A 20766-nucleotide genomic window follows, 5' to 3' on the forward strand; every position below is an offset into this window, starting at 1 on the left:
AAGTTCGTAAGTAATCTCGTAAATTTTGAAAACTGATCAGCGATGCAAAGAAATGCTACATTAGACTATGTGCTGCATCGCTCGTGGTAAGAGTACAGTCTGTTCTTTTCAATTTAAGAAAACTGCTCCGTTATCAATAATACAAGCAATTTGACTGCTAGGGAAATATGATTTATAAAATAACTACCAAAAATGCTCTGTCTGAAAAGTATGTCACTCTTGAAACGTTAATTTTTGGTTGGTTTGTGGGACTGAAGGGACCAGACTACTAGGGTCATCGGCCCCTTGATGAATAGGACAACACAACACCCAGCCCCTGAGCGGAGAAAATCTCCGACCCAGCCGGGAATCGAACCTGGGCACTTAGGATTGACATTCTGTCGCGCTGACCACTTAGCTACAGGGGGCGGACGTTAATTGTATCACACGCACTGAATAAATGCTGCTGCTGTCTTCAAACTACTGCGGCTGCTGCTATGCTAGTTAAAAAAATAAAAATTCAAACAATTAGCAACACGGTGTGCATTGATTCCTTTAAACCTTAGATACATCCACAAAACTTCTGTGCTAATAAATCTCATTACTGCAGTGTAAATTACAGTGTAAATTCCTGCATTGTCAATTACAGTTCTGAGAAACTCAGGAAAGGAAAATTATATATGTGGAACCTGACATAAAGATACGAATGCTGATTTACGGAAAAACAATAAAGTAACTGTATTAACAAAACTTTACATCACTAAGACAATATATTTTAACACTTGAAATATTAAAGATCCACTTTTTAATAATAGTGGAAAAACCTGAACAAATTCTCTTTACTTTCTTACAAACACATATGATATTCATCTTTGAAGAAAAATGAATAAATCACAAACTGTTATATTATCATAAAAATCTCCACTTCTAAATTCTTAGCCAAAGTAATTACTACGCTTGGATGTCTCGCCGAATGCGTTATTACAGCATCTTGTGAAGTCTTCTGACTGAATTAACAAAATATCTTTCCATAAATGTAAAATAAGAAAATTATTGCCGACACACAGAACTGCCTAAACACATCTTACTCTATCACAAGACACAACTCGACTCCTCTCTCTCCAAGACTGCACCCCTCTCACAAGCAAAGGTTCCACTAACAGTCTCTCGCAGGACTACCTCTTTGGCAGAGATGTTGCCGCTGTTACTCAGACGCTATTAAACCTTTACTTTTCCGCGTGACATCCAAAAAATTATAAAAATTACAATGTTCTGTATAAAGCAATATAGTACTTAAAACGCTAATGAGTCCGTGATGGCGTACAAATATTTGGAAGTAGCAATGTGTAGGTACATGAACTGGAACGCCCATACCTATTTACTATTTTTTTTATTATTCGTGTTTGCAAGGTACAAGAAGGGGGTTTTGAGGATCATGTTTAACTGTCTTTTCTGCCCATGCTACTTTCATTCTCTGAGAATTGATTCTTTTTCGATTTTCAGATCAAGCTGCCAGATTTTTTTTAATGCCCCGCGGGCAAACTGTCCAGTCTTAAATTCACAAAACATGTCTGATGTCGTTCTTTCTGTTTAAAACGAGTGTCTCAGCCTCTCAAAGGCACTCTGGTTTGATGACTGTGTTGCGTTGTCCCAGTATTTTTAGACGTCTTTTTGGTATAAATATTTTTTTGTAAACCTGAAGGCTGTTTCCATTTTGAGACAACGAATTCCGTAACCAGTCTTTTCCAGGGCAGGTTCCTCAATGGCTTCTCCTAAATATTTAAATTGTTTTTTAAATGTTCATTTCCAGGTAGTTGCTAGACAGGTGCTTTCCTTTTTATAAAGGATATTTGGACATCTATTCTTTCTACTGTTTTTTTAAGAATTTATGTTTGTGATTGCGCTGTTTCAGCGCCCTGACACAGAATCGTCAGGTCGTTTGCAACCTCTGAATAGTCTTGTGTTGTTTGTTCCTAATTTGATTGCTTCGTCGATTTTAGCCTTTTCACTTTTCGCCACTCTTGGATTACTTTTTCTACGACACAGCTGAAATGTAATGAAAAGAGTCGATTATCTTGTCTCGTAACTTGAAAATGTTACGAAATCTCTTCCCTCAATTTGACTTTAGATTTTGTACCATTCAGCGTTTCACTGATAGCTGGAGTGGTTTTGGGGTCCAGACATTGTTCTTTCAGAATTTGGAGGGGAATCTTTTGACCACTGACTCACAAATATTTTTAAAATTTATTATGACAGACTGATTCCTTACAAATTATTTCAAGCCTGAGAAGTAATTACAGAACTAAAATTTGTTCTGGGCTTGATGTATCTGGTCTCAAACGTGCTTGATACTCACCAATTCCGCATTCACGTTGTTCTTGTGCTCGGTGCTGTAGATATTCAGACAGAATTTTGTATCGCACAGAAAGAAGGGAATTTGCTCCATAATTGTTAACATCCATTTTGTATTCTCTTTATGTAGTGGATTTATACATGTTTATTATACGTCTTGTACGTTTATTTCAAAAATTACTGCAAAATGCAGTGAAATTTCATACCAGAACACATAAAAAGAGCATTCGTAACGTCTTAACTCCTCAAGCCCCAAAACACGTCTTGCTGTTGTGGTGTTCTTGTGCAACGCAGCTAGCTCTTTATTCGCACGAAGTAATGGCCGCTATCGACAGGGGATCTCAAGTTGATTCCGTATTTCTGGATTTCCGGAAAGCTTTTGACACCGTTCCCCACAAGCGACTTCTAATGAAGCTGCGGGCCTATGGGGTATCGTCTCAGTTGTGCGACTGCATTCGTGATTTCCTGTCAGGAAGGTCGCAGTTCGTAGTAATAGACGGCAAATCATTGAGTAAAACTGAAGTGATAGCAGGTGTTCCCCAGGGAAGCGTCCTGGGATCTCTGCTGTTCCTGATCTATATAAATGACCTGGGTGACAATATGAGCAGTTCTCTTAGGTTGTTCGCAGACGATGCTGTAATTTACCGTCTAGTAAGGTCATCCGAAGACCAGTATCAGTTGCAAAGCGATTTAGAAAAGATTGCTGCATGGTGTGGCAGGTGGCAGTTGACGCTAAATAACGAAAAGTGTGAGGTGATCCACATGAGTTCCAAAAGAAATCCGTTGGAATTCGATTACTCGATAAATAGTACAATTCTCAAAGCTGTCAATTCAACTAAGGTCCTGGGTGTTAAAATTACAAACAACTTCAGTTGGAAAGACCACATAGATAACATTGTGGGGAAGGCGAGCCAAAGTTTGCGTCTCATTGGCAGGACACTTAGAAAATGCAACAAGTCCACTAAAGAGACAGCTTACACTACACTCGTTCGTCCTCTGTTAGAATATTGCTGCGCGGTGTGGGATCCTTACCAGGTGGGATTGATTGAGGACATCAAAAGGGTGCAAAAAAGGGGAGCTCGTTTTGTATTATCACGTAATAGGGTAGAGAGTGTGGCAGATATGATACGCGAGTTGGGATGGAAGTCATTAAAGCAAAGACATTTTTCATCGCGGCGAGATCTATTTACGAAATTTCAGTCACCAACTTTCTCTTCCGAATGCGAAAATATTTTGTTGAGCCCAACCTACATAAGTAGGAATGATCATCAAAATAAAATAAGAGAAATCAGAGCTCGAACAGAAAGGTTTAATTGTTCGTTTTTCCCGCGCTCTGTTCGGGAGTGGAATGGTAGAGAGATAGTATGATTGTCGTTCGATGAACCCTCTGCCAAGCACTTAAATGTGAATTGCAGAGTAGTCATGTAGATGTAGATGTAGGTATCATTCCAGGTACGACACGGACCGAAATTGGGCAAATCAACTGACATAACCTAAGCGACCTTGACAAAGGGCCCAGCGACAGGAAGCGAGCACGTCGGAATTGGCGAGACTGGTCAGTTGCTCGCGTGCTATTGTCGTCAGCATCTACAGAAAGCGCTTCAAGGGTGGGGAAACCACGAGTAGGTGAAATGGTGCGAAAACGTCAACGCCTCATTGCAGAATGTGAAGCACTACTTACCCCCTCTGTCAAGCAAGATATGCAGCGATGTATGGTGTCTCTTACTACAGAGTACAACGCCGATGCAGGCGCAAGTGTTTTTTTCGCAATACACGTGTAAGTGGACATTGCTGAGTATGGGGCTACACAGCAGACGACCCCAACGTGTCCCTGTATTGACCCAGGGACATCGTCAATTGCGATTGCAGTCGGCAGAAATCGTCGATATAGGACCTTGGATCAATAGAAACTTCTCGTCTGGTCACATGAATAGCGTTTCCCGATTGCGACTGAAGTGTACACAGATCATCTAGATAGTACTGTAGATCAATAGAAACATGTCACATGATCGGAGTGGTCACGTTTCTTGGTACTCTGTGTCGATGGTCGTGTCAGTAAACGACGTCATCGAGGCGAACGGATGCTCGATAGATGCACTGCAGCAAAGACGCAAGTCAGTGGGGATAGTGTTACGCTATGGGGGACACTCATTTGGGCATCCATGGCACCTGTGGTTGTAATGGAAGACAACGTGATGGCTGTGGGTTACGTGTGTATTATTACGGAAGGACTGTATCCCACCATGTTTCATGCCTTTCCCTACGGCGATGGCATCTACAAGAAGGGTAATTATCTGCGTCTCAGGGCCAGATAATGTAATGTTTGGGTAGTGGCATCATTGACAACAATATAGTTTTTGAAACTGGATGTCACATGAATGAGGTAAAATCTGTTGAATACTTTGCTCTTCAACAAAATCTTTCTCTTGCTGACCATATGCCTCTTAGCAGTTAGAGCCTATAGTAATTACAATCCTTTTATTTAGCTGGCTGTAGTTGCTACGTGCTGTAATTGATATAGTACGAGTTATGAACATTTTCGTTGAGGTAAGTGACTTACGAAAAGTATGGTTTATTGTTAGGATTTCTTCCAATTCAGGCCCATTCTTTTGTGTTAATTGTTTGAAGCCATGTTTTTACTGAATAACAGTCAGATTACGTTGGGCTAGTATATTCTTTGGGCGCGTTTAGTGACATCTCTGAACGTCAAATGGACTGTGTCTGTGATACAATACCCACAGTCAACGTCTATCTTCAGGGGTTCTGGGAACCGGGCTGATGGAAAACTTTTTTGATGTGTGTATATAATTCTTGGAACTGGATGTCACACGAATAAGGTAAATTCTGCTAAATACATTGTTTGCTTTTCAACAAAATCTTTCTTCTCCTAACCATACGCCTCCTAGCAGTTAGAGCCCATGGTAGTTAGAAACCTTTTATTTCGCTGGCTGTAGTTGCTGCTTGCTGTAGATCGTGTTATGAAGATTTTCTTTGAGGTAAGAGCCTTATGAAACGTATGGGCTATTGTTATGGTTTCTTGCAATTCAGGGCCATTCTTTTGTGTTAATTATTTGAAGCCATGTTCTCAATGTAAAGCGGTCAGATTGCGTTGGGCTTGTATGTTGTGGGAATAAATGAATAGTGAATAGGTTGTTGTTGTTGTTGTGGTCTTCAGTCTGAGACTGGTTTGATACAGCTCTGCATGCCACTCTATCCCGTGCAAGCTCCTTCATCGCCCAGTACCTACTGCAGCCTACATCCTTCTGAATCTGCTTAGTGTATTCATCTCTTGGTCACCCTCTACGATTTTTACCCTCCACGCTGCCCTCAAATACTAAATTGGTGATCCCTCGATGTCTCAGAACATGTCCTACCAACCGATCCCTTCTTCTAGTCAAGTTGTGCCACAAGCTCCTCTTCTCCCCAATCCTATTCAATACCTCCTCATTAGTTATGTGATCTAACCATCTAATCTTCAGCATTCTTCTGTAGCACCACATTTTCAAAACTTCTATTCTCTTCTTGTCTAAACTATTTATCGTCCACGTTTCACTTCCATACATGGCTACACTCCATACAAATACTTTCCGAAACGACTTTCTGACACTTAAATCTATACTCGATGTTAACAAATTTCTCTTCTTCAGAAACGCTTTCCTTCCCATTGCCAGTCTACATTTTATATCCTCTCCCACTCGACCATCATCAGTTATTTTCCTTCCCAAATAGCAAAACTCCTTTACTACTTTAAGTATCTCATTTCCTAATCTAATTCCCTCAACATCACCCGACTTAATTCGACTACATTACATTATCCTCGTTTTGCTTTTGTTGATGTTCATCTTATATCCTCCTTTCAAGACACTATCCATTCCGTTCAACTGCTCTTCCATGTCCTTTGCTGTCTCTGACAGAATTACAATGTCATCGGCGAATCTCAAAGTTTTTATTTCTTCTCCATGGATTTTAGTACCTACTCCGAACTTTTCTTTTGTTTCCTTATTTGCTTGCTCAATATACAGATTGAATAACACCGGGGATATGCTACAACCCTGTCTCACTCCCTTCCCAACCACTCCTTACCTTTCATACCCCTCGACTCATATAACTGCCATCTGCTTTTTGTGCAAATTGTAAATAGCCTTTCGCTCCCTGTATTTTGCCTCTGCCACCTTCAGAATTTGAAAGGGAGTATTCCAGTCAACATTGTCAAAAGCTTTCTCTAAGTCTACAACTGCTAGAAACGTAGGTTTGCCTTTCCTTAATCTTTCTTCTAAGATAGGTCGTAGGGTCAGTATTGCCTCACGTGTTCCAACATTTCTACGGAATCCAAACTTATCTTCCCCGAGGTCGGCTTCTACCAGTTTTTCCATTCATCTGTAATGAATTCGCGTTAGTATTTTGTAGCTGTGACTTATTAAACTGATAGTTCGGTAATTTTCACATCTGTCAACACCTGCTTTCTTTGGGATTGGAATTATTATATTCTTCTTGAAGTCTGAGGGAATTTCGCCTGTCTCATACATCTTGCTCACCAGATGGTAGAGGTTTGTGAGGACTGGCTCTACCAAGGCCGTCAGTAGTTCTAATGGAATGTTGTCTACTCCCGGGGCCTTGTTTCGACTCAGGTCTTTCAGTGCTCTGTCAAACTCTTCACGCAGTATCGTATATCCCATTTCATCTTCATCTACATCCACTTCCATTTCCATAATATTGTCCTCAAGTACATTGCCCTTGTATAGACCCTCTATATACTCCTTCCACCTTTCTGCCTTCTCTTCTTTGCTTAGAACTGGGTTGCTCTTGATATTCATACAAGTGGATCTCTTCTCTTCAAAGGTCTCTTTAATTTTCCTGTAGGCATTATCTATCTTACCCCTAGTGAGACAAGCCTCTACATCCTTACATTTGTCCTCTAGCCATCCCTGCTTAGCCATTTTGCACTTCCTGTCGATCTCATTTTTGAGACGATTGTATTCCTTTTTGCCTGCTTCATTTACTGCATTTTTATATTTTCTCCTTTCATCAATTAAATTCAATATTTCTTCTGTTACCCAAGGATTTCTACTAGCCCTCTTCTTTTTACGTGTTTGATCCACTGCTGCCTTCACTATTTCATTCCTCAAAGCTACCCATTCTTCTTCTACTGTATTTCTTTCCCCCATTCCTATCAATTGTTCCCCTAAGGCTCTCCCTGAAACTCTGCACAACCTCTGGTTCTTTCAGTTTATCCAGGTCCCATCTCCTTAAATTCCCACATTTTTGCAGTTTCTCCAGTTTTAATCTACAGTTCATAACCAATAGATTGTGGTCAGAGTCATCTGCCCCTGGAAATGTCTTACAATTTAAAACCTGGTTCCTAAATCTCTGTCTTACCATTATATAATCTATCAGATACCTTTCAGTATCTCCAGGGTTCTTCCATGTATACAACCTTCTTTCATGATTCTTGAACCAAGTGTTAACTATGATTAAGTTATGCTCTGCGCAAAATTCTACCAGGCGGCTTTCTCTTTCATTTCTTCCCCCCAATCCATATTCACCTACGATGTTTCCTTCTCTCCCTTTTCCTACTGTCGAATTCCAGTCACCCATGACTATTAAATTTTCGTCTCTCTTCACTACCTGAATAATTTCTTTTGTCTCATCATACATTTCTTCAATTTCTTCATCATCTGCAGAGCTACTTGGCATATAAACTTGTAGTACTGTAGTAGGCGTGGGCTTCGTGTCTATCTTGGCCACAATAATGCGTTCACTATGCTCTTTCTAGTAGTTTACCCGCACTCCTATTTTTTTATTCATTATTAAACCTACTCCTGCATTACCCCTATTTGATTTTGTATTTATAACCCTTTATTCACCTGACCAAAAGTCTTGTTCCTCCTGCCACCGAACTTCAGTAGTTCCCACTATATCTAACTTTAAGCTATCCATTTTCCTTTTTAAATTTTCTAACCTACCTGCCCGATTAAGGGATCTGACATTCCACGCTCCGATCCGTAGAACGCCAGTTTTCTTTCTCCTGATAACGACGTCCTCTTGAGTAGTTCCCGCCCGGAGATCCGAATGGGGGACTATTTTACCTCAGGAATATTTTACCCAAGAGGACTCCATCATCATTTAATCATACAGTAAAACTGCATGCCCTCGGGAAAAATTACGGCTGTAGTTTCCCCTTGCTTTCAGCCGTTCGCAGTACCAGAACAACAAGGTGATTTTGGCTAGTGTTACTAGGCCTGATCAGTCAGTCATCCAGACTGTTGCCCCTGCAACTACCGAAAAGGCTGCTGCCCATCTTCAGGAACCACACGTTTGTCTGGCCTCTCAACAGATACCCCTCCGTTGTGGTTGGAGCTATGGTACGGCTATCTGTATCGTTGAGGCACGCAAGCCTTCCCACCAACAGCAAGGTCCATGGTTCATGTGGGAGGGGGGGAATAGGTAGTCCGCACAATAAATGAATAGTGAACAGGTTGTCCGCAACTTGTGGTCTTGCGGTGGCGTACTCGCTTCCCGAACACTTGGTCCCGGATTCGATTCCCGGCGGGGTCAGGGATTTTCACCTGTCTCAAGATGACTGGGCGTGTTGTGTCATCTTCATCATCATCATTCATCCCCATTACGGTCGGCGGAAGGTAATGGCAAACCACAGCAATTAGGATCTTGCCTAATACGGCGGTGTGGGTTTCCAGCTTTGTTCCCCTATGATCTGTCAAGAAGCATGGGACTTCATCATCGTCAAATGAATAGGTTAAGGTTGAATTGTCTTTGTAAGGGAAAATTCTGTATGTCAGTGTTTGAAATGTATGCACTGCTGCTTTTTTTCTATGTCCTGACGTTATTAACAATATACCTAGCAGTTGTCCACGGTGAATAGGAGGCTTAAAAAAAAGGAATGACTTGATAATGTTGAAACTTCTCCGCTTTCTCCTTGGTTTGGTGACTTTGCTTGTTGGTGTGAGCAGCTACTGAATTCGCGAGCAGAGTGTCTTGTTCAAAGTGTAGTGCACCCTCTTTAAACGTGTCGCATGACCGATTTTCACACTACCCTCTGTCGCCCCCACTGCTCCGAGCTGGTCTTCGATCAGCTGTACGTCCACTTGTCTCGCGGTTCCCGGTTCTTCAGAGAGATATGTTGCTGAAATTCGTTGTTTGTTGTGCAGATTTGTTTGACCACACTGGAACCCTCATACTGCGGTGTATTGTTGTATTCCTCCAACAGGTCATTATGGTCTGTTGTTCTCCTGCGAATGCAAAAACGATTTACGCACGGTAGTCCACTGTAAGCGTCTGCCCGTATTATTTACAATTAATTATTACTTACTACAATCTGGCTGGTTGGAAAAATAGGCATTGGACAGTCATAAGTATCCAGCTTCGGAGGGCGAACTTACTCCTAAAGTACGTGCGCCGATTACTGAAGTTCTGACCGTGAGCTTACATTTCACCTATATATCCCCCAACACTGTCCTATGATTCATTCCCTTAGAAAATATTACAATTATAGTGAAGAGACTGTGATATGTGAACGATTTTGTACGACGCCCTAATTTGTACGTCACTTTAAATCCAAGTATCACGTCTGCACTTGTTCTGAACACAATCATACTGCAATCGCAGTGACTCATCTGTCGCGAGCTTATATAAGATTTCGTATGACGGTCCTTTGCTGCACGAAAGCTATTTATTTATATAACAACTCCCCCGTTACAAAATTAATACTGAGCTTCAAAAGTATTATTTTCAACCACGATTTTTCTGCTTACACACATATGCGCCGTGCTCGCGTAATAGATATGACGTGACTCTGTTTAATCCTTCCACAATAATACTTCACTTTTACCCGTGATCACGTGAACCGCCGGCACCCTGGATTGCCCTACGGGCTTTCTCCAGCTACACTCAGTCACTCACGCCAAACGATCTCCAGTCGTCAGTCTGTCTCTTCTAGAACTATGGCACATCCCCGTCAACGATGCTGCTGTTCTGTAGCAAAGAGGAGTAAGGGTAGAGGCGATACTTCCAGTATATAGTTTCGATATCTGTACCCTTACATACTTAATCAAAGAACTGCTGCGTCTTGTTTCTGGGCTCCTCTAGTGGCTTGCTATGCTCTTGTTGCGCTGCGACTTCTGTGTGGCACGACTGCAGACTTATTATTTGTACCTGTTGTTCAGCTAATTCAGCCTTTACTTCTGTAACTTAAGCTAACAAATACAGTTTCAGTCGTTGTTTCCATATCTGTCTCCTGTCGTATTCTGTCAGATGAGGCCTGCGACTTTCTTCAGTTCTTTATCCCAGCAGTCCCGCAGTCTGGCCTGTGGTCTCCGTCAGTTCCTGGGACTCCATTCTACTACTATCACTGTCGATCTTCCAGTACTTCTTCGTGCGAGGTGTCCTTCCCTTTCCATGTTAGAGTCTTTACCCTCTCCACAACATTCTGAGCTCTTTTCATTACTCTTACGTTTTAATTTTTTTCCGATCTTTATTAGTGCGACCTGGGAATGCTGTTTCCAAAGCTCTCTGATTAATACTACAACAATTACGTAATTCTTTTTTCGAGGTGGTGAAATCGACTTACCATCGTATAGTTTAACAGTGTCTTCTGGTGTACACAGGCTACACACTACCCATTAATTAGGATTTTTAAATGACACTTGCACCTAATATTCTCTGTTGTTTGGGAGAGGCAAAGGAAATCCGGATAAGTGCAGACACAGTTATAATCAAATCTTTATCGCGCTACTACTTTTGTACGATAACGACAGGAAGAAATTTTAACACAAAAGGTTCAAATAAGAAACAGTGAAATGTGGAGTAAATAAACTGAATATTTGTAACTTTAGACTGTAAATTACGTGTGTGAGCAAAACTTACTGTACGGTTATAAATTGTTTGTAGACTGCAATTACAAATCAATCACGTAATTGTAATCAGGCGAGAACGGAACCAAAACCATTGACTCGACATCAGATGTGACAACACAGGTAATACCATGAATTAAAGTTAATCAAAAAACCAGCAGAATAATTTGCACCAGTTAAAGAATAGTAGAATACTGAAAGTGAGGAGGTTATTTGAAAAAACAGTTCGCTTAATGAATAGCTTTGTGTTACTAACTGTAATGCTAACTGTTATTGATTTTATAAATGCAAATGGTTATAAAAAAATTTTCTATTGCAGTAAGTTATTTCTGGAAAGTCCACAATGTATAATTCACCGAGTAAGTAATTTTGATCTACACTATTGCTAATTTGCAAATGTGAGCAGAGTTCTGAAATGCACACAAAAATCCCGAAATGTTTTACTCTGGAGTAATATTTTGTCAATATTCATTTAAATTATGGTTTTACTCTTTGACAGTTCAGCGTTATTCTTTAACTAGTCATTCTTCCAAGCAGAAAGGTTCACTGCAACAGTTCTGGATAGTGCAGTACTGAATTTTGTAAATTGCATTTCTTTATCTTAGTTACCGAAAATAAGCTCATCACTTTCAGTATTATACATTTCTTTCAGTGGTGGTATTTTCGGAATGAATAACGGTGATAGGGTAGAATTCTATTAGGTAAAAGACTGAGGTATAGTTCATTTACACCGTAACAGTAGCTGAACTAAACACTGTGTTATTCACTTAAGAAAAACTACCACGCTGCCTAACCTTGTACAACGTGAGGCTGAAACAGGGCGGATCTTACTCTGATGAATTGCTGCTGGTGCGATCTAAGGCATTATTCGTCGACAAGGTGTCGCAGCAGGTCCTTCTTTATTGTCGCTTCACACAACAAGTTTTGAGCCCTCACTGCTGTTCTTGAATATTAATTGCCCTTGATGACGCTGTACTGTTCCCATTGACGACCACATAATATGACTGGCCATACATCTTGCAGTTTATTCCTTACATTCCCGCTCACCGCGCCTGCACTTGGCCACTTGCTGCTAGCAACTCTCCGCCAACTGTTCCTGCTGGACCCTCGGCTTATACGCCCAGCCTCAATACCCCTCACTTCAATCGTGCTCTTTGGCTCTACACCAGTGGTTCCCAATCTGGGGTAAGTACCCCCTAAAGGGTGAAATGAAATTTTCGGAGGGGTAAAAGCTAAACGGTTCTATTCTGTTTCGGTCACGAAACTAAATTATTTTCAAAAGATCATTACTGTGATCAGAATTTTGTAAGACTCCAATATTGATTATATAAATTATCAATAATTATTTTTTCTCAATTAGTAGCATTAACCTGGTGGAGATCACAAGCTCCCCACATAGTCCACCCACTAAACACATATGTTGTGCTTAGTCCCGCTGATTGCTGATGATAAAAGTGAGACATATAAGTAAAAAAACGCTAAAATTCTCAAGAAAATGTCTTCTTGAAGTTGTGGATCGTAACTGCAGTAGTGCAGAAATTGCTGCATTACTAGCTTCTAGACACATAAATGAATTAACTGACAGCATGACACAGCAGTAACTACGCAAGGGCTACTATAGTATTACTATGATGATGATTGTTATTATTAGAGTGGTTATACACAATGCATTAACAGCCTGAAATCCGGCAACATCTGCCAGTTCGGAAGTAAGAAGTGCATTAATTAAGTGATTTACCAACACTAAATATAGTGCGCACATCTAATGTGTTTTATTTCAAATGTGGTTGCAGTGTCTAGGTCAATCAAGTGCAGCAGTGGAGAGGAGTAATGCAGGGGAAGTATGTTCCGTAACAAGTGTCTACCCTCACTGTGGACAGCTAGCTTTGTTATCAGAGAAGTAGTTGTGCGTAGCACTTGCGATGCACCTCAGATTACTTCATCATCCATTTCAACACACACACACACACACACACACACACACACACACACACACACATACACACGAAGTGTCATTCATGTTTCACATCTTTCATGATATTAAAAAAAAAATAGTGTGCCTAGAAATGTCTTTCATTCTACATCTACATCTACATCCATACTCCGCAAGCCACCTGACGGTGTGTGGCGGAGGGTACCTTGAGTATCTCTACCGGTTCTCCCTTCTATTCCACTCTCGTACTGTTCGTGGAAAAAAGGATTGTCGGTATGCCTCTGTGTGGGCTCTAATCTCTCTGATTTTATCCTCACGGTCTCTTCGCGAGATATACGTAGGAGGGAGCAATATACTGCTTGACTCCTCGGTGAAGGTATGTTCTCGAAACTTCAACAAAAGCCCGTACCGAGCTACTGAGCGTCTCTCCTGCAGAGTCTTCCACTGGAGTTTATCAGTCATCTCCGTAATGCTTTCACGATTACTAAATGCACCTGTAACGAAGCGCACTGCTCTCCGTTGGATCTTCTCTATCTCTTCTATCAACCCTATCTGGTACGGATTCCACACTGCTGAGCAATATTCAAGCAGTGGGTGAACAAGCTATCTGTAACCTACTTCCTTTGTTTTCGGATTGCATTTCCCTAGGATTCTTCCAATGAATCTCAGTCTGGCATCTGCTTTACCGACGATCAACTTTATATGATCAATCCATTTTAAATCACTCCTAATACGTACTGCCACATAATTTATGGTATTAACTGCTTCCAGTTGCTGACGTGTAGCTAAATGATAAGGCATCTTTCTTTCTATGTATTCGCAGCACGTTACACTTGTCTACATTGAGATTGAAAATGGTTCAAATGGCTATGAGCACTATGGGACTCAACTGCTGTGGTCATAAGTCCCCTAGAACTTAGAACTACTTAAACCTAACTAACCTAAGGACAGCACACAACACCCAGCCATCACGAGGCAGAGAAAATCCCTGACCCCGCCGGGAATCGAACCCGGGAACCCGGGCGTGGGCAGCGAGAACGCTACCGCACGACCACGAGATGCGGGCGTTTGAGATTCAATTGCCATTCCCTGCACCATGCGTCAATTCGCTGCAGATCCTCCTGCATTTTAGTACAATTTTCCATTGTTACAACCTCTCGATATACCACAGCATCATCTGCAAAAAGCCTCAGTGAACTTCCGATGTCATCCACAAGGTCATTTACGTATATTGTGAATAGCAACGGTCCTACGACACTCCCCTGCGGCACACCTGAAATCACTCTTACTTCGGAAGACTTCTCTCCATTCAGAATGACATGCTGCGTTCTGTTATCTAGGAACTCTTCAATCCAATCACACAATTGGTCTGATAGTCCATATGCTCTTACTTTGTTCATTAAACGACTGTGGGGAACTGTACCGAACGCCTTGCGGAAGTCAAGAAACACGGCATCTACCTGGGAACCCGTGTCTATGGCCCTCTGAGTCTCGTGGACGAATAGCGCGAGCTGGGTTTCACAAGATCGTCTTTTTCGAAACCCATGCTGATTCCTACAGAGTAGATTTCTAGTCTTCAGAAAAGTCATTGTACTCGAACATAATACGTGTTCCAAAATTCTACAGTTTACTTAGGTGCTAAGGTTGGTGATAATGTGCGGGAGGGGCTAATATCTAATTACACTCAGGAGTAACGTGTAAGGAAGATTGGGAACCACTGCTCTATACAATAGCAAACTTCCCTGAGTAGGCGACCGTTTTTACTAAATGATAAGCATAATGCCATTTTTAATTATTTCGTGGAAATTAAATTTGCGACATTTAATTTATATGAAAACGTTAATATAACAAGAAAAGGTACATACACTAGAAATTACAGTTACATTATGGTTATAGAATTAATTGTGCAAGAAGTTTATTAGACACTGTGTCGCGTTCCACAGCGCCTGATTGGTGAATGTCAGAGAAGGCCGCCGCCCACGCACTGCAGGTGTCTGAGGAGGATGGGAGGATCGGAAGAGCGCCTCCCTGCTCGAGGCCCCCCGTCCTCTGGAGGCGCCGTCTCCGCCCCCGCGGTGAGCGACACGAGGGCGGAATGTAGAACGACGCTACGCTCGCGGCCGCCGCCTCCTCCTCCCGGAATCATTTTGGGGCAGATTACACGCGATATTTCCCGGTAGGCGGACCCTCCCCTGCGGCTGAGGCAGGCCGCAGTAAAAATTGGCTTCGCCGAGGTCGCGCAGCCGCCAGGGGAGCGAAGCGGCACTGGAGTTAAAAGGGGGGCGGGTCCACGTCGCGCCGGAATGGCACGGGGGGGTGCGAGAGGCCGCAAAAAAAAAAAAAAAAAAAAAAAAAAGAAAAGGAAAGAGCAGGGAAAGCGGCCAGCCGCGTCTCCAGGGCATCGCCAGCCTCGAGGGCCAGAGGCGCTGATCACGGCCAGCTCCAACCGTCCACACTTGTACGACAGCGGGGGCGCTGTGTCACCGCGATGTCCTTCCTGTCACCGGCTGCTTGACACGCATCCCACTGAGGGGTAGCGGAAAGTTCCCTACTATTGGGAACCGTTTTTAAACTTAAAATTTCCAGCAAATCAGCCGTCCTTAAATTACGGTAATCGTCCTATACCAGCTGAACCGTCTATTAGGCCGATTCACAAACAACAACTTAAGTACACATGTTATTCAAAAAACGTTATCGTGGAAATAGGGGCCAGGAGGTGCTGTTGAAGAAACACATTGATAAGTTTATCTTTTATTTTTAAAGGCTTTCTCAGTAATAATTTTTAAGTCTAAAATTTCTTTAAAAAAATTTCAAAACAATTTCAAATAGTTTGACAATTTTCATTATGAGAAGGAGATTACCAGTTACGACATTAACAACTTGCCAATATATATATATATATATATATATATATATATATATATATATATATATATATATATATATATATATACTCCTGGAAATTGAAATAAGAACACCGTGAATTCATTGTCCCAGGAAGGGGAAACTTTATTGACACATTCCTGGGGTCAGATACATCACATGATCACACTGACAGAACCACAGGCACATAGACACAGGCAACAGAGCATGCACAATGTCGGCACTAGTACAGTGTATATCCACCTTTCGCAGCAATGCAGGCTGCTATTCTCCCATGGAGACGATCGTAGAGATGCTGGATGTAGTCCTGTGGAACGGCTTGCCATGCCATTTCCACCTGGCGCCTCAGTTGGACCAGCGTTCGTGCTGGACGTGCAGACCGCGTGAGACGACGCTTCATCCAGTCCCAAACATGCTCAATGGGGGACAGATCCGGAGATCTTGCTGGCCAGGGTAGTTGACTTACACCTTCTAGAGCACGTTGGGTGGCACGGGATACATGCGGACGTGCATTGTCCTGTTGGAACAGCAAGTTCCCTTGCCGGTCTAGGAATGGTAGAACGATGGGCTCGATGACGGTTTGGATGTACCGTGCACTATTCAGTGTCCCCTCGACGATCACCAGTGGTGTACGGCCAGTGTAGGAGATCGCTCCCCACACCATGATGCCGGGTGTTGGCCCTGTGTGCCTCGGTCGTATGCCGTCCTGATTGTGGCGCTCACCTGCACGGCGCCAAACACGCATACGACCATCATTGGCACCAAGGCAGAAGCGACTCTCATCGCTGAAGACGACACGTCTCCATTCGTCCCTCCATTCACGCCTGTCGCGACACCACTGGAGGTGGGCTGCACGATGTTGGGGCATGAGCGGAAGACGGCCTAACGGTGTGCGGGACCGTAGCCCAGCTTCATGGAGACGGTTGCGAATGGTCCTCGCCGATAACCCAGGAGCAACAGTGTCCCTAATTTGCTGGGAAGTGGCGGTGCGGTCGCCTACGGCACTGCGTAGGATCCTACGGTCTTGGCGTGCATCCGTGCGTCGCTGCGGTCCGGTCCCAGGTGACGGGCACGTGCACCTTCCGCCGACCACTGGCGACAACATCGATGTACTGTGGAGACCTCACGCCCCACGTGTTGAGCAATTCGGCGGTACGTCCACCCGGCCTCCCGCATGCCCACTATACGCCCTCGCTCAAAGTCCGTCAACTGCACATACGGTTCACGTCCACGCTGTCGCGGCATGCTACCAGTGTTAAAGACTACGATGGAGCTCCGTATGCCACGGCAAACTGGCTGACACTGACGGCGGCGGTGCACAAATGCTGCGCAGCTAGCGCCATTCGACGGCCAACACCGCGGTTCCTGGTGTGTCCGCTGTGCCGTGCGTGTGATCATTGCTTGTACAGCCCTCTCGCAGTGTCCGGAGCAAGTATGGTGGGTCTGACACACCGGTGTCACTGTGTTCTTATTTCAATTTCCAGGAGTGTATATATGACAACAGTAAAAAAAACTCGTTTAAAAATAGCTCTGTGTAAAGGATATTGCAAGGTTTGACGTTAAAAATAAGAAGATTCTGGACTCGTTATATCAATAAGGGAACAATTCCAAAACAAAACAAAACTTTAAGTAGCTCGCTTGTACTAAGCAAATATAGTTGTCTCTCGCCAGTTGCATAACTTATATTTGTTACGAGATAAATTAAATGTGAATAAGCCAGCACACAAACCTTCACATTGAAGGCAGTTCCCAAAAGAAATGTTCCTTAGCTCGGTGAGGGAGTCACACGTGTAAAGGGGCCCAAATCACAATAGGCGGAATAGTTACTGGTGGTCTACAGGGCCACAGCAGATCAGCCCAAAACTTTCATTAAAAGCCGGCACCTCCCTTAGTTACTCAGAACCAGAGGATGTAGCATGGGTGGTGCCTACACAGGCTCCGAACCATGGAGACCCGCGACACCGACCCTAAATCACCCAATCAAGGTGTGAATGAAAACGGCCGGACCAAGAAGCAATTACCACATTCCCGCAGACAGGGAAACGAAAACTATGGTGGGACGAATCCAACAAAACCACTGGTGAAGAAACTCATACACTTCACTAGAACTTGAAAACCATCTCTTATACAGGGTATTACAAAAAGGTACGGCCAAACTTTCAGGAAATATTCCTCACACACAAATAAAGAAAAGATGTTATGTGGACATGTATCCGGAAACGCTTAATTTCCATGTTAGAGCTTATTTTAGTTTCGTCACTATGTACTGTACTTCCTCGATTCACCGCCAGTTGGCCCAATTGAAGGAAGGTAATGTTGACTTCGGTGCTTGTGTTGACATGCGACTCATTGTTCTATAGTACTAGCACCAAGCACATCAGTACGTAGCATCAACAGGTTAGTGTTCATCGCGAACGTGGTTTTGCAGTCAGTGCAATGTTTACAAATGCGGAGTTGGCAGTTGCCCATTTGATGTATGGATCAGCAAGGGGCAATAGCCGTGGCGCGGTACGTTTGTATCGAGACAGATTTCCAGAACGAAGGTGTCCCGACAGGAAGACGTTCGAAGCAATTGATCGGCGTCTTAGGGAGCACGGAACATTCCAGCCTATGACTCGCGACTGGGGAAGACCTACAACGACGAGGACACCTGCAATGGACGAGGCAATTCTTCGTGCAGTTGACGATAACCCTAATGTCAGCACCAGATAAGTTGCTGCTGTACTAGGTAACGTTGACCACGTCACTGTATGGAGAGTGCTACGGGATTACCAGTTGTTTCCGTACCATGTACAGTGTGTGCAGGCACTATCAGCAGCTGATTGGCCTCCACGTGTCCACTTCTGCGAATGGTTCATCCAACAATGTGTCAATCCTCATTTCAGTGCAAATGTTCTCTTTACGGATGAGGCTTCATTCCAACGTGATCAAATTGTAAATTTTCACAATCAACATGTGTGGGCTGACGAGAATCCGCACGCAATTGTGCAATCACGTCATCAACACAGATTTTCTGTGAACGTTTGGGCAGGTATTGTTGGTGATGTCTTGATTGGGCCCCACGTTCTTCCACCTACTCTCAATGGAGCGCGTTATCATGATTTCATACGGGATACTCTACCTGTGCTGCTACAACTTGTGCCTTTACAAGTACGACACAACATGTGGTTCATGCACGATGGAGCTCCTGCACATTTCAGTCGAAGAGTTCGTACGCTTCTCAACAACAGATTCGGCGACCGATGGATTGGTAGAGGCGGACCAATTCCATGGCCTCCACGCTCTCCTGACCTCAACCCTCTTGACTTTCATTTATGGGAGCATTTGAAAGCTCTTGTCTAGGCAACCCCGGTACCAAATGTAGAGACGCTTCGTGCTCGTATTGTGGACGGCTGTGATACAATACGCCATTCTCCAGGGCTGCATCAGCGCATCAGGGATTCCATGCGACGGAGGGTGGATGCATGTATCCTCGCTAACGGAGGACATATTGAACATTTCCTGTAACAAAGTGTTTGACGTCACGCTGGTACGTTCTGTTGCTGTGTGTTTCCATTCCATGATTAATGTGATTTGAAGAGAAGTAATAAAATGAGCTCTAACATGGAAAGTAAGCGTTTTCGGACACTTGTTCACATAACATATTTTCTTTCTTTGTGTGTGGGGAACGTTTCCTGAGAGTTTGGCCGCACCTTTTTGTAACACCCTGTATAACTCTGTTATATAAAAGCAGTACTCAAGTTCTCACACTCCACCCCGGCGCCGGGAACACGTCGCACATCCAAATGCTCGTCCGAGCCAACCGCTGCCAGTGGTTTGAACGGCCGATAAGAAGACATACGGTCCCACTCGCTGATCTCCTGCACCACGGCTTCTAAGCTTCATAAGCCACGTACATGCTGGTAAGGCAGACTTAGCCCCTGACAGCCAAGAGGTCGGCCAAAGCACGTGGCGAGCAGTTGACGACCCCCAACAGCAGGGCCCTGCTCGAACCACCACCTCTCTCGGTCACCGCCCAGTACGTACTGCCCGATCGTCACGCTACCGTACACTTACTCCACCTCCCGGGAGAGGGCGGTAGCGATCCAAACAGCGCGCCAAACCTAAAGCGCCACCGCAAACACTAGACGCGAAGCGAAAGCACTCCGCCTAGCTAGCTTTTCGAAGAGCCGGACACAACTACGGCTCAGGTACGACAAATGTTTAAGTTTAGGTGGCGACTACATGGAAAAGTAATGTCAATATGTAAGTAAACACAGCATACAAAAAATTATCTACTACACTCCTGGAAATGGAAAAAAGAACACATTGACACCGGTGTGTCAGACCCACCATACTTGCTCCGGACACTGCGAGAGGGCTGTACAAGCAATGATCACACGCACGGCACAGCGGACACAGCAGGAACCGCGGTGTTGGCCGTCGAATGGCGCTAGCTGCGCAGCATTTGTGCACCGCCGCCGTCAGTGCCAGCCAGTTTGCCGTGGCATACGTAGCTCCATCGCAGTCTGTAACACTGGTAGCATGCCGCGACAGCGTGGACGTGAACCGTATGTGCAGTTGACGGACTTTGAGCGGGGCCGTATAGTGGGCATGCGGGAGGCCGGGTGGACGTACCGCCGAATTGCTCAACACGTGGGGCGTGAGGTCTCCACAGTACATCGATGTTATCGCCAGTGGTCGGCGGAAGGTGCACGTGCCCGTCGACCTGGGACCGGACCGCAGCGACGCACGGATGCACGCCAAGACCGT

The sequence above is a fragment of the Schistocerca nitens genome, chromosome 8 (genome assembly GCF_023898315.1).
Source record: "Schistocerca nitens isolate TAMUIC-IGC-003100 chromosome 8, iqSchNite1.1, whole genome shotgun sequence".
NCBI lineage: Eukaryota > Metazoa > Arthropoda > Insecta > Orthoptera > Acrididae > Schistocerca > Schistocerca nitens.